The sequence below is a fragment of the Rhagoletis zephyria genome, unplaced genomic scaffold (assembly GCF_001687245.7).
Source record: "Rhagoletis zephyria isolate East Lansing unplaced genomic scaffold, Rhagoletis_zephyria_1.1 Rzeph_scaffold_00119, whole genome shotgun sequence".
Taxonomy (NCBI): domain Eukaryota; kingdom Metazoa; phylum Arthropoda; class Insecta; order Diptera; family Tephritidae; genus Rhagoletis; species Rhagoletis zephyria.
This window is the reverse complement of record NW_016157203.1, coordinates 212,202-224,556: the sequence shown is the minus strand read 5'-3', so window position 1 is coordinate 224,556 and position 12,355 is coordinate 212,202. Positions and strand designations below refer to the sequence as shown.

At 32.4% G+C, this 12,355-nt stretch overlaps 1 protein-coding gene across 1 annotated transcript in view; it reads right to left on the bottom strand.

Moving 5' to 3' along the window:
* Positions 1 to 12,355, bottom strand: part of Gal (beta galactosidase) — a 47,810-nt gene that overhangs the window by 19,142 nt on the left and 16,313 nt on the right. The gene's annotated exons all lie outside the window — the stretch shown is intronic.

Genomic DNA, 12,355 nt, shown 5'->3' with positions numbered 1-12,355 from the left:
GATGCTGGTAACAGAGGAAGAGGAAGGCCTCCTCTGCGTTGGAAAGACCAGGTGGAGAAGGACTTGGCTTCACTTGGCATTTTCAATTGGCGTCAGTTAGCACAGAAGAGAAATGACTGGCGTGCTGTTTTGGACTCGGCCAAAATCGCTTAGGCGGTTACAGCGCCAATTAAGAACAAGAGAAAAGTTGTGTTATGAAGATTAAAATCTTTGTTTTGTTTTAATGCAGCTTTATAGACAAATATATACGGAAATTTTTGGGAAAGTTTCATATTTAGACAACAAGTAGTTCTAAAGTTATAACAATATTATGGTGACACCCACGAGCGGGCGCTCGCCTCTAGATAACAAATATTTTTACGTAGCACTTGCACAAATAATTTTGGAAGTAATATTAAGTGAAATCTTGAAATTCATAAATTTATCAGTGTTATATAACTTATTAAAGTTCTTTGTTATAAACTTAATAGACATATGTACTTACATACCTACCTGCATCGCAACAGGAACGTACGATCGAGCTTGGGCTCAACCGCCCTCCGACGAAATACCGGTACCGGGGGGATACGGTACAGCGGACATACATAGGGCCAATTTGACAGTGCGTAGTTAACTCAGAAACGGCAGTTAACTAGAGATTTTCAGTACAAAATCGGTAGTTAACTGCCGATTCTGGGTTAACTACGCACTGTGAAATTGGCCCATTGAGTTTTAGTCCGATTAAAGTTCCACACTACGGGGTACAGTCTTTCGATGCTTTCTCCTTGTATAAGAAAATAACCTACATATGTATGCATGTAACTGCATACATAGTCAAAATAGTTATTCGTACAGATTGTTTTTCGGTAATTTTTCACGAAAATATAGTTCATATTTTAACAAAACCATGCGAATTAAATTTTCAAACTTTTTGCAAAACTTAAAAGATTCTACAAATTTTCATCTGTGTATATTTCATTCAATTTCAGTGCTACAAAATGCAAGTTTCAAGTCGCTAAAAATTGCGTTAATTTTTGATATTTTTTTCTCAATGGTGTTGAGGGTTTTCTTCCATGCAAAACTACATTTTGTTCATGGAAGAAAATATGTACACCCTTGAGAAACAACGCTGCAATGAAATCCCAAACTAGTCAGGAAAAATACTAGTTTACAACTAGAATTCCCTGACAGAAACCGAACTACAGTAAAACCCGCTTAAGTACCTCACGAAAAATGTCAGCTTTTTGAGATACTTAGGCGGGTTGGGTACTTAAGCGGGTACATAAGCGAACATAATTTGTGATGTAGTTACATCTTCTTGTTAACTTACATAAATAAGTCCTTAAATAAAACATGAACATTTAATGAAGTATACGTAATTTAAAACCAAGATCGTAGCATTATTTAAACACGTAAAAGCATAAAGGAAAACTTTATTAAAAAAACAGATAAAGCAATTTTCTGTTATTTTCACAAGAACTAAATTAAAAAGCCATTGATTATACATATTTATACATACATACAAACAGGGCGTATCATTTTGGACCAAATTCAAAATGATATTGTTTGCCACCTTTGTATGCTTATATTTTAATTTTTAAAATCNTACCTGCATCGCAACAGGAACGTACGATCGAGCTTGGGCTCAACCGCCCTCCGACGAAATACCGGTACCGGGGGGATACGGTACAGCGGACATACATAGGGCCAATTTGACAGTGCGTAGTTAACTCAGAAACGGCAGTTAACTAGAGATTTTCAGTACAAAATCGGTAGTTAACTGCCGATTCTGGGTTAACTACGCACTGTGAAATTGGCCCATTGAGTTTTAGTCCGATTAAAGTTCCACACTACGGGGTACAGTCTTTCGATGCTTTCTCCTTGTATAAGAAAATAACCTACATATGTATGCATGTAACTGCATACATAGTCAAAATAGTTATTCGTACAGATTGTTTTTCGGTAATTTTTCACGAAAATATAGTTCATATTTTAACAAAACCATGCGAATTAAATTTTCAAACTTTTTGCAAAACTTAAAAGATTCTACAAATTTTCATCTGTGTATATTTCATTCAATTTCAGTGCTACAAAATGCAAGTTTCAAGTCGCTAAAAATTGCGTTAATTTTTGATATTTTTTTCTCAATGGTGTTGAGGGTTTTCTTCCATGCAAAACTACATTTTGTTCATGGAAGAAAATATGTACACCCTTGAGAAACAACGCTGCAATGAAATCCCAAACTAGTCAGGAAAAATACTAGTTTACAACTAGAATTCCCTGACAGAAACCGAACTACAGTAAAACCCGCTTAAGTACCTCACGAAAAATGTCAGCTTTTTGAGATACTTAGGCGGGTTGGGTACTTAAGCGGGTACATAAGCGAACATAATTTGTGATGTAGTTACATCTTCTTGTTAACTTACATAAATAAGTCCTTAAATAAAACATGAACATTTAATGAAGTATACGTAATTTAAAACCAAGATCGTAGCATTATTTAAACACGTAAAAGCATAAAGGAAAACTTTATTAAAAAAACAGATAAAGCAATTTTCTGTTATTTTCACAAGAACTAAATTAAAAAGCCATTGATTATACATATTTATACATACATACAAACAGGGCGTATCATTTTGGACCAAATTCAAAATGATATTGTTTGCCACCTTTGTATGCTTATATTTTAATTTTTAAAATCTTTCAATTAAAAAAATTCATTCCCTAACAAATACCATAGAAACTTAAAATATAAGCTTAAAATTTTGTAGAACGCTGAAAAGATTGATCATAATTACAAACTTGTTTATCAGAAGTGTTAAAATTTTTTATGAGTATACAGTTTTATAGCCCATTAATAATGCGCAAGTTTCAAGTGGCTAAAAATTACCGTTGATTTTTTAGAATTTTTTTGCCGAAGGTGTTTAGCGCTGCCACTGAATTTCAAAATATGTAAATGTTTGAAGAAATTTAAAAAAAGCACTTAAGAGGGGAAAATTATAAGTAAAATGGTAAATGGGGTACGAAAAATGTAGGTACTTAGGCGGGTGGGGTACATAAGCGGGGAGGTGCTTAAAAAGAGGGATTTTCTTCAAAATACATTAAAAAATTCACGGTGCCCAATAATATTGTTAACTTAAGCGGGTTAGGTACTTATACGAGAGTGTACTTAAACGGGTTTCAATGTAGTTCGAAAATGACCAGACTTCATTAAGTACAAAACGATTTATTCATGCCCTGTTTTATTTGACTTCGACAGTTTAATACAATAAAGTATACAAAATATTATAACTTTTATTTGGGTATACTGTAAACCATTAAATCGAATACGTATTCAATTATACCAGTCCTGTTAAATAATGATTAATATTCGTAATGAATATTAATTAAATCATGTTTTCTTGGATAACCGTTTAATGATCAAATACCGATATTACCACTTTTTTAATGATTAATAATTAATTACTTAAACAAAAAAATGTTAATAAATTCATTAATTTTAATTACATCATTATTTTGTTATTTTTGATCATTTTCAATTATTTTTGACTTTTTTTAATTACACGATTAATATACATAATTATTAGATAAATTTCTATTATCAATCAACAAGCCAAACTATATACAAAATTTAAGAATATTTAATAACTGCTTGAATTATTTATTTATTTTATTCTTATCCAAATCTCAAATTTTAAACATTAATTATTACTTTTATAAATTTTTAAAAATAATAGACTGAAATGTGCAAAGTTAGTGAATTTAATTTATTTTAATAAAAACTTTTATTTTCATTTTAGTTCACACAGAAATGTTCTAAAGAATTCATTTTATTTTTAACTAAAATGTTTTCTTTTGCGTACTCAATATTATTAAAAAAGATAAAAATATAGTATTTATTGTACCTGAAACCTTTTACTTTTAATGACATTTAATGAAAAATGCATTTAAATTTATATTCGAAAGTTTGAAATATCTATGAATTTTTTTTTGCTTTTAAGTAATACTCAAAAAATTTCACACTAATTATTGGTAAATCTAAGGCTGCTAAATAAAAATGTGTAATATATTAAAGTGTGCTTAATAGTTTTTTTTATTGTATATTCATGAATTTATTTTATTTTTTGACTCCCAAAGTAGTGGTTTTGGTCCATAATTAGACTAGTATTTTTCTGTCTATTTTGAACTAGTATGAGACTAGTATATTTCTGACCGAAATCTGACAATTGCCATCTCGTAGGACATCCCCATGTTAAAAATACCAGTTGATTGCATGGAAAAAAGATAGTTGGCTGACTAGTTGGGCATGCGGTTCATACTAGTTGTGAGGTAGTTTACAACTAGTTCATTTGACTACAGGGAAATTCTAAAAAAGTAAAGGTAATTTGAAGCGACTTGATGCTTGCATTTTATTTACTGAAATTGAATGAGCTACAACACTCCATACCAATTTTTTTCCAAAAACTGTTATAAAAAATTTTGATGAAAGTTTGTATAATTTTTTTTTAAGTTTTGCAAAAAGTTTGAAAATTTTATGAATATGGTTCTTGTTAAAATACGAAAAGTATTTTCGCGAAAAATTAACGAAAAATTTATTATTTAAAACATTGCGAATATTGTAAAACAATCACTGTACTAATAACTATTTTCACTACATGTGTAGTTATATGCACACATACCAGAGCGATTTTTTTTGCGAAAATTTGTGGAAAAAAATTGGTGGAAAACACCTAGAAAACAGCTCCCTGAAAATTTGATAGTAACATTAAGTACTCGCCCAAGGCGTGCAAAGATTCACGTAAACTTTCAGTTTTTTCTTAAAAAGTCTACAGCTCAGAGGAATTTTATGGTATAATCTTGGTCAATGATGGATTTACTTCAGAATTGAATGCTCTACAAAATTGTCCTTTGCGGTTTAATCCTAACTCCCACCAGCGAGGTAGTACGGGTCACTAAACCTCTCGTTTTTTTGCCCCTATCTCGAAAATAACAAGAGCTACAGAAATAATATAAACGACAAACTTGTAGGACTTTCAATTTCCTACAAAAAAATTTCAGAACACTGGATCGGTAACATCGATATTTCTTGAGATAATGGGCTTTGAAGTTGAGGTAGTGTGGAATTTTCATGGACTATTAAGCTAAATTGTAGAAATTGTTGATCAACACAATTTTTGTCATTTAATGCCGAGTTAAAATTCAGCATTATCCCTACTTAAGAAAATGGTAAAACATTTACGATTTTTTTTTATCATAAATAAGAATAAATTTTGTTTTACTTCAAAATAATTTTTTTTAAGAAGTGTATTATACCATGCAGCTTACGTACATAGAGTTGAAATACAGGCGTTTTTTCGTTTTCACAAACTGTATATTTCTGTAATTTCAAGAAAGTTATGGAGTCACTTCTTAATTACCCCTTGTAGAAAAAGTTTGCTACAAAACTGGTTACTTACTCAAATTTTTTATAAATAGAGTAATTGAGGAGTGCAAAATTTGTATGAACCCTGTAGTCAAATGTACCAGTTGTAAACTACCTCACAACTAGTAAGAACCGCATGCCCAACTAGTCAGCCAACTATCTTTTTTCCACGCAATCAACTGGTATTTTTAACACGGGGATGTCCTACAAGATGGCAATTGTATACAAATATACCAGTCTCATACTAGTTCAAAACAGACAGAAAAATACTAGTCCAATTATGGACCAAAACCGCTACTTTGGAAGTCAAAAGATTAAATGAATTCATGAATATACAATGAAAGACTTTTGATTAAGTACACTTTAAAATATTACACATTTTTATTTAGTAGCCCTAGATTTGCCAATAATTAGTGTAAAATTTTTTGAGTATTAATTAAAAGGAAAAATAAGTACATAAATATTTCAAACATTCGAACATAAATTTAAAGCCATTTTCCATTAAATGATATTAAAAGTAAAAGCTTTCAGGTACAATAAATACTATATTTTTATCTTTTTTTATCAATATGGAAAATAAAACATTTTAGTTAAAAATAAAACGAATACTTTAGTTCATTTTGAGTGAACTAAAATAAAAATAAAAGTTTTCATTAAAATAAATTAAATTCATTAACTTTGCACATTTCAGTCATTTCGTTTTAAAATTTTTTTAAAGTAATAATTAATGTTTAAAATTTGAGATTTGGATAGGAATCAAATAACTAAATAATTCAAGCAGTTAATAAATATTCCAAATTTTTGTCTATACTTTGGCTTGTTGATTGATAATTAAAATTAATCAAACAATTGTATTAATTTTTAATTAAAGAGTCAAAAATAATTAAAAATTATCAAAAATAACAAAATAATGATGTAATTAAAATTAACGAATTAATTAAAAAAATGTTTAAGTAATTATTAATCATTAAAAAGGTGTTAATATCGGTATTTAACCATTAAACGGTTATTCAAAAAAACATGCTTTAATTAAAAATCATTATGAATATTAATCATTATTTAACAAGTATGGTATAATTACGAGTACGTACTCGCTTTAACGGTTTACAATATACCCAAATAAAAGTTAATATATTTTGTGTACTCTATTGTATTCAACTGTCGAAGTTAAATAAAACAGGGCATGAATACATAAATCGTTTTGTACTTGGTACAAGTCTGGTCATTTACGAACTAGTTCGGTTTCAGTCAGGAGATTCTAGTTGCAAACTAGTATTTTTCCTGACTAGTTTGGCGTTTCACTGCAGGGAATATTTGCATAAAGTTTGAGATTGCAATTTTTGGAGCTTTTCTTGTATGGCTAACAGCCATAATTTTATAGAGAACTATTAGAAAAATCGAATCGGAAGGGCTGGATTAATCGATCTTCGATTTAAACGAATTTAAATCGGCATCTCTAAAAGAGACAACATTATGCAAACAATTTGTACAAGTTGGTACCAAATCGTGTTCGTTTGGCCAAAAACCAGTAAAACTTGCAAAGAGAGAGCACGATTTTGACATTTAATTTGGAGGGGATGTTGCAAATTCGTGCTGGGAAAATTTTTGCCAGCAAAAATTTCCAAGCAGGATGTTGGCACACGGTTGCATTATCGTCAAAAATAATTTGAATCAACACGCTCGGTAAATTTTAAAATGGACAATCTTGTTGCGTACGGTCCTGTTTTTTCCACCTGAAATAATTTAAAAAATTTATTATGTTCGAAATGCAACCGTGGACGCCAGCTAGCAGTGAAGCTTGCAAATGTTTGCTAATTCCTCTTCGCGCGAAACTTAGTAACTTTCTCTCTTTGGGAGAGTAAGGCCCAATTTCAGATACATACAGCGTTGCCAGGTTGACGTTTTTAACGTCATTTGGACGTTTTTTGTATCCTGTTGACGTTTGGACGTTTTATGTGTAAAAAATGACGTTTTTTAACTTCCCAGTAATTTTTATCTGTTACTAAATCTTATAAGTAGAACTGGTTTTGAATTATTTTCTTAATAAATCTTTACAAGCTTTGTGTTTTGCAGCAGCTGCTTCAAAAGATATTTATTCCTTGGACACAGATGACTTAAATATGATGCAAACCAAGTGTACGCGCATTTTTTTTTTGAATTTTTGGACAAAGCCTGGTTGTGTAAGCACTTGAGGTTACGAGACTAATTGTAATGTTTGCAATTGCACATCAAAAGCCAAATCAGGAAGATCTGATCTATTGCAACACGCACGCTCGTAAAAGCATCAAAAAAGCTATAGCAGCATAAAACAGCATAAAAAAGTAGGCAAAAAAGGCTGAAATGTTGCTATACTCCTTCTTAGCAGAACGTAATTTAGCATTTTCGACACCCGACCCCCTAACTAAATGTCTACAAAAAAAATATATATATTAAAAATCAACGCGATTATGTAGCCCCTTTAAACTTGCACATTATTACCCTGAAATTTAATGGGCTATCAAACTGCATACCCAAAAAAAATTTAAACAAATCTGAATAAAAAGTTGAAAATACAGCTGAAACTTTGCAGATTTTTTATAATTTTTACACAAAGTTTCAAATATGGATTTATATTTTGTTTGTTATATAATGTGTTTGCCTTTTATGGAAAAATAATAAACTTTAAATAAACAAAAGAAAAACAGCCAAATTCGATCAAAATGTTGATGACTTAATCAGCTGATCACAAGTGTATGTATAAAATCATTTTTATATTAACCACAGCATACAGTAATCCAGATAGCCAAAACAAAAAATGTAAATATGCTCATTTGACATATTTTTTGAATGTATTGGTTGATATTTTTTCACAGTTGTCGTTTTCGTTAACCCAAACGAAATCCAATTTAAACATTTTCTTATAGTGAAAAATATATTCAAGTCACATAAAACAAAATAACGAGAAAAACAAAATTCCAAGCAAATCAAGCGTGAAGCGTAAGCGATTATAACCGGATGCAGTTCCTACATAAGTCAAACCGTGTTCCGAACACAACTTTGAGTGAGTAATAGGCCTGGGTAATGGCGCAAATTTTTTGGCGCTGACACACTAACTCCAGCGCCACTCTCGGAATCAGCACAGTGTGTTGGCGCAATTGCGCCTCTTCAGGCTAAAGCTCATTTCCTTTATTGCTGCACGCTGCACCAAAGTGAATTAATACAAGGTGATATCGGTTGAGAAAAAACTCAAGTATACCCTAGTTCAAAACCCAAAAATTCAACAAACCCATCATTTTCACATTCAGAAGGACCGCGACGAATTCTAGCAGCACCACCTTGTATGTGACACTTCTACTTTCGGGTGTTCTTTGCTGGTTCTTTGCGACACGCGGTGTTGTCAGTGTTCCTGTGTTGAACTAAGGTGAATTAATACAAGGTGGTATCGGTTGGGCAAAAACAACTCGAATATACCCAGGTTCAAAACCCAAAAATACAACAAACACATAATTTTCACATTCAGAAGGACCGCGGCTAATTTTAGCAACACCGCCTTGTAAAAATTCGCCTTGTGCTGCACATTTGACAAGTGAAACTTCGCTTTTGTGTGTTCTTTGCTGGTTCTTTGCGCCGCCCGGTGTTGTCGGTGTTCCGGTGCTGCTGGCGCCATTGCGTCACTGAGTTGTGAAAATCGGTATCGGCGCCAGTAACTCAGCTCTCGGTATCAGCGTAATGGCGCGGCGCCGCACTGTGTTACCCACGGCTAGTGAGTAATGGTGGGCTGACTTTTTAAAATGGTCCCATTGATTAGGCGGTAAAACAAGTATTACTTAGCTTAAGGTAGAACTCTCTAATTTTCAAATGCGTGAAATTTGTATGTATTTGTTCAGCCACTTATTCACATTTGAAAGAGGATAATGCATGAATTAATGCGAGTAAAGACGGTTTATGCAGATAAGCAAGCGCGTTTGTTAACCGTATAAAATGTATGTACATATATACACATATACCAAATTTCTGGTTCAGTACTAGTTCTTTTTCACCAAAACGAACCAGTCCGATAGTAAATAGTCCCGAACCAGTCCAAAAGCAGTGAAATGTGGTACTTTCACTAAACTATTTTATTTCCAATTTTAAAAGCAAAAAAATCAAAGTTCCAAAAATCAGAGTTCCAAACCTTGTGCAAAATTTAAGAAAATTCTGCAAAATTTCATTAAAATAATTCACTTTCTATTTGCGCTCTCTAGAAAAAGTTGAGTTTGCAGTTTTTTAGCCCATTCAATTTTAGTATAATGAAGTGCAAGTATGAGGAGCTAGGACTTACCAAACAACAACAAAAAATTACTAAATATCAATGGTAAGTCCTAGCTGCCTCAAACTTGCACTTTGCTATACTAAAATTGAATGGGCTAAAAAACTGCGTACTTAACTTTTTTCTAAAGAGTGTAAATTGCAATATTTGGATGGAAATTTGCGGAGTTTTCTTTAATTTTGCATAAGGTTTGGAACTCTGACTTTTGGGGTTTTTGGGGTAGAACTAACCATATTTTTATAAAAGATTAGGAAAAAATTAAATATTTAAACAATAGTTGCCGGTATTGTAAAAACTTCGATGTACCTAAACTTTATTGACTGCCTGTATACCTTATTTACTTAAAAAACATTATGCTTAAATTTAGACAAGTAAGACAAAGTGAACTAATATTTTTACTTTTAAGCAGAACGCACTTTTGTTTTTTACTTACTACTTAAGTTTAATCCTACTACTACTACTAATGTGGTGTATAAATTTTTAATAAATGCGTTTAAACATTTGTGATGGTATTGTCCTTCCTTCAACAGATCATATTTAATATAAAAGGGAAATGTTTCGACAAGTCTGATTAGAAATGTAGATCTAAGGTGACGAATTTATAACTGGCTTGGAACTATAGAAAAAGGGATGCAAAACGAACTAGATCTTATCTGTCGAATTTAGAACTGGTTCGGAACTAGCGCCAAAGGGATGCAACGGGGGACAATTGACACTTCCTAGGACATCGCAATGTTAAATTCGCCAGTCGCTAGCATGCAAAAGAGAATTAACGCGTACTAGTCATGGTTCCAAACGCACTAGAACCGAGCCATTTCCGCACTAGTTCGTCTCCCTACAGGGNGCACTAGAACCGAGCCATTTCCGCACTAGTTCGTTTCCCTACAGGGTATATATCAAAATATTCAGAATGACGAGATGAACTAGTTCAGCCCTCTCTGTTTGTAAACACGCTAACTCGAACAAAATTTAGATATTTTAACGAAAGTCGGTGTCGAAGTTGCCTTTGGTATAAGTTAGGTTAGTGTTAAACTTTGGCGAAATCTGCCAATAACCACGCCCACTTCCCACGTAGTAACTATAAATATTTTGGTTTTATTAGTATTTTTTTACGAATTTTGCTGTTCAAATTTACATGACAAATATATCAACAAACATTTGTGGGTACTTTTGCATCAGTCGCTGCCTATGGGTTAATGACAAATAAATCCCATACATTCACAATATTTCATGTATTAATTTTCAAATAAGCATACCCAGTGGGAATTAGGAGCACGTAATAATACCTTATTAGCAACTTACTCTTCACCTGGCAGTCATTACCATTTCCCTGCCGAACGTCCCTTACTTTTACAAAGGCATGGCCGCCTTATGTAAGTAGGAATTTAGAATGTACATTTAGTATCAGACATACTTCTGAGCCGCTTTACAAAGTAAGTTACGTGTAATGCAGAGCAGTCGCTCGGAGTAGTTCGGTGCTTGGAAATAACTTCGGCTGCACGTTATTTTGCAACTGACAACGTAATGTGTCTTCGGAGGTGTTCATTTTGCCCTTTACTAGTAGATGACATTGGCCATGATGACAATTTTGGTACTAAAAACTGAAAGAAAACATGGCTTACCTCGCAAGGTGCTTACCTATTTTCCCAGTGGGTATTGTCAATGGCTGGTTTACTGTATACTGTGATATTAACGATCTCAAACCAGTTTACATGAATTCTAAATGTGCTCTGTCGAAATGACATTTTAATATACCTTAAGTACATATGTACCTTTGTATACAATAAAATTTTAATAAGAACAATTTTTTGTACATTCATTTGAAAAAGACGTTTTTGGGTAGGAAATGACGTTTTTTCAGACCAAGAGGGACGTTTTCTCATGCTGAAGACCTGGCAACACTGGATACATAGCCTATTTAAGTAGAGATTGTTGATTAACTTCAAAAATTCATTTTCAGATCATAAATATAAACTGCTCTAAAATGGCCAATATTGGCTATTTAAATATGAGATATGCAACCCTGTGTTCGTACCAAACAACGAAGATTGATAGGTAGGTTGTTTTATCAATCTTGCCAAAGACCAATCAGCTGTTCAGTAGAAAATGTAAACAAGCAACAACAATTTGAAGGAGCAAGCAATAGTTTGTTTGGCACAAGGGTTTGGCATATTTAAATAAAGTTGATCTGAAACCCAACGAATGTCAAATGACATTTAAATAACAATCCAGAATTAAACTTAAGTGCCGTTTAAATATTCATTTCAGATTGGTCCTAAGATACCCTATTCTCTGAATTTTGTTACTGGTTAACAGTGTTGCCGCGAATCATTTTTAGTGGTAGCTAAATTCCTTTAAAAAAGGGCTAAAAAAGTCGTTGTGGCTAAAAGTGATAGGTAAAATTTTTACTTACATATACATATATAAGTATACACGCAAACATCTATATATATAAAATTCAAATTATGTATGTACCTATAGACACACTTGGCTCCTAAACGAATAAGCCGATCGTAACCAAATTTTACACACGCACTGGATATCTTCCAGGGATGGTCACAGGGTAAAAAATATTTTGATATATAAAGGGGGCGTGGCCCCAAAACGTGGACCCGGGTAACCTTAGGATGTATTTGTTTAATATGGGTATCAAATTAAAGCTGTTC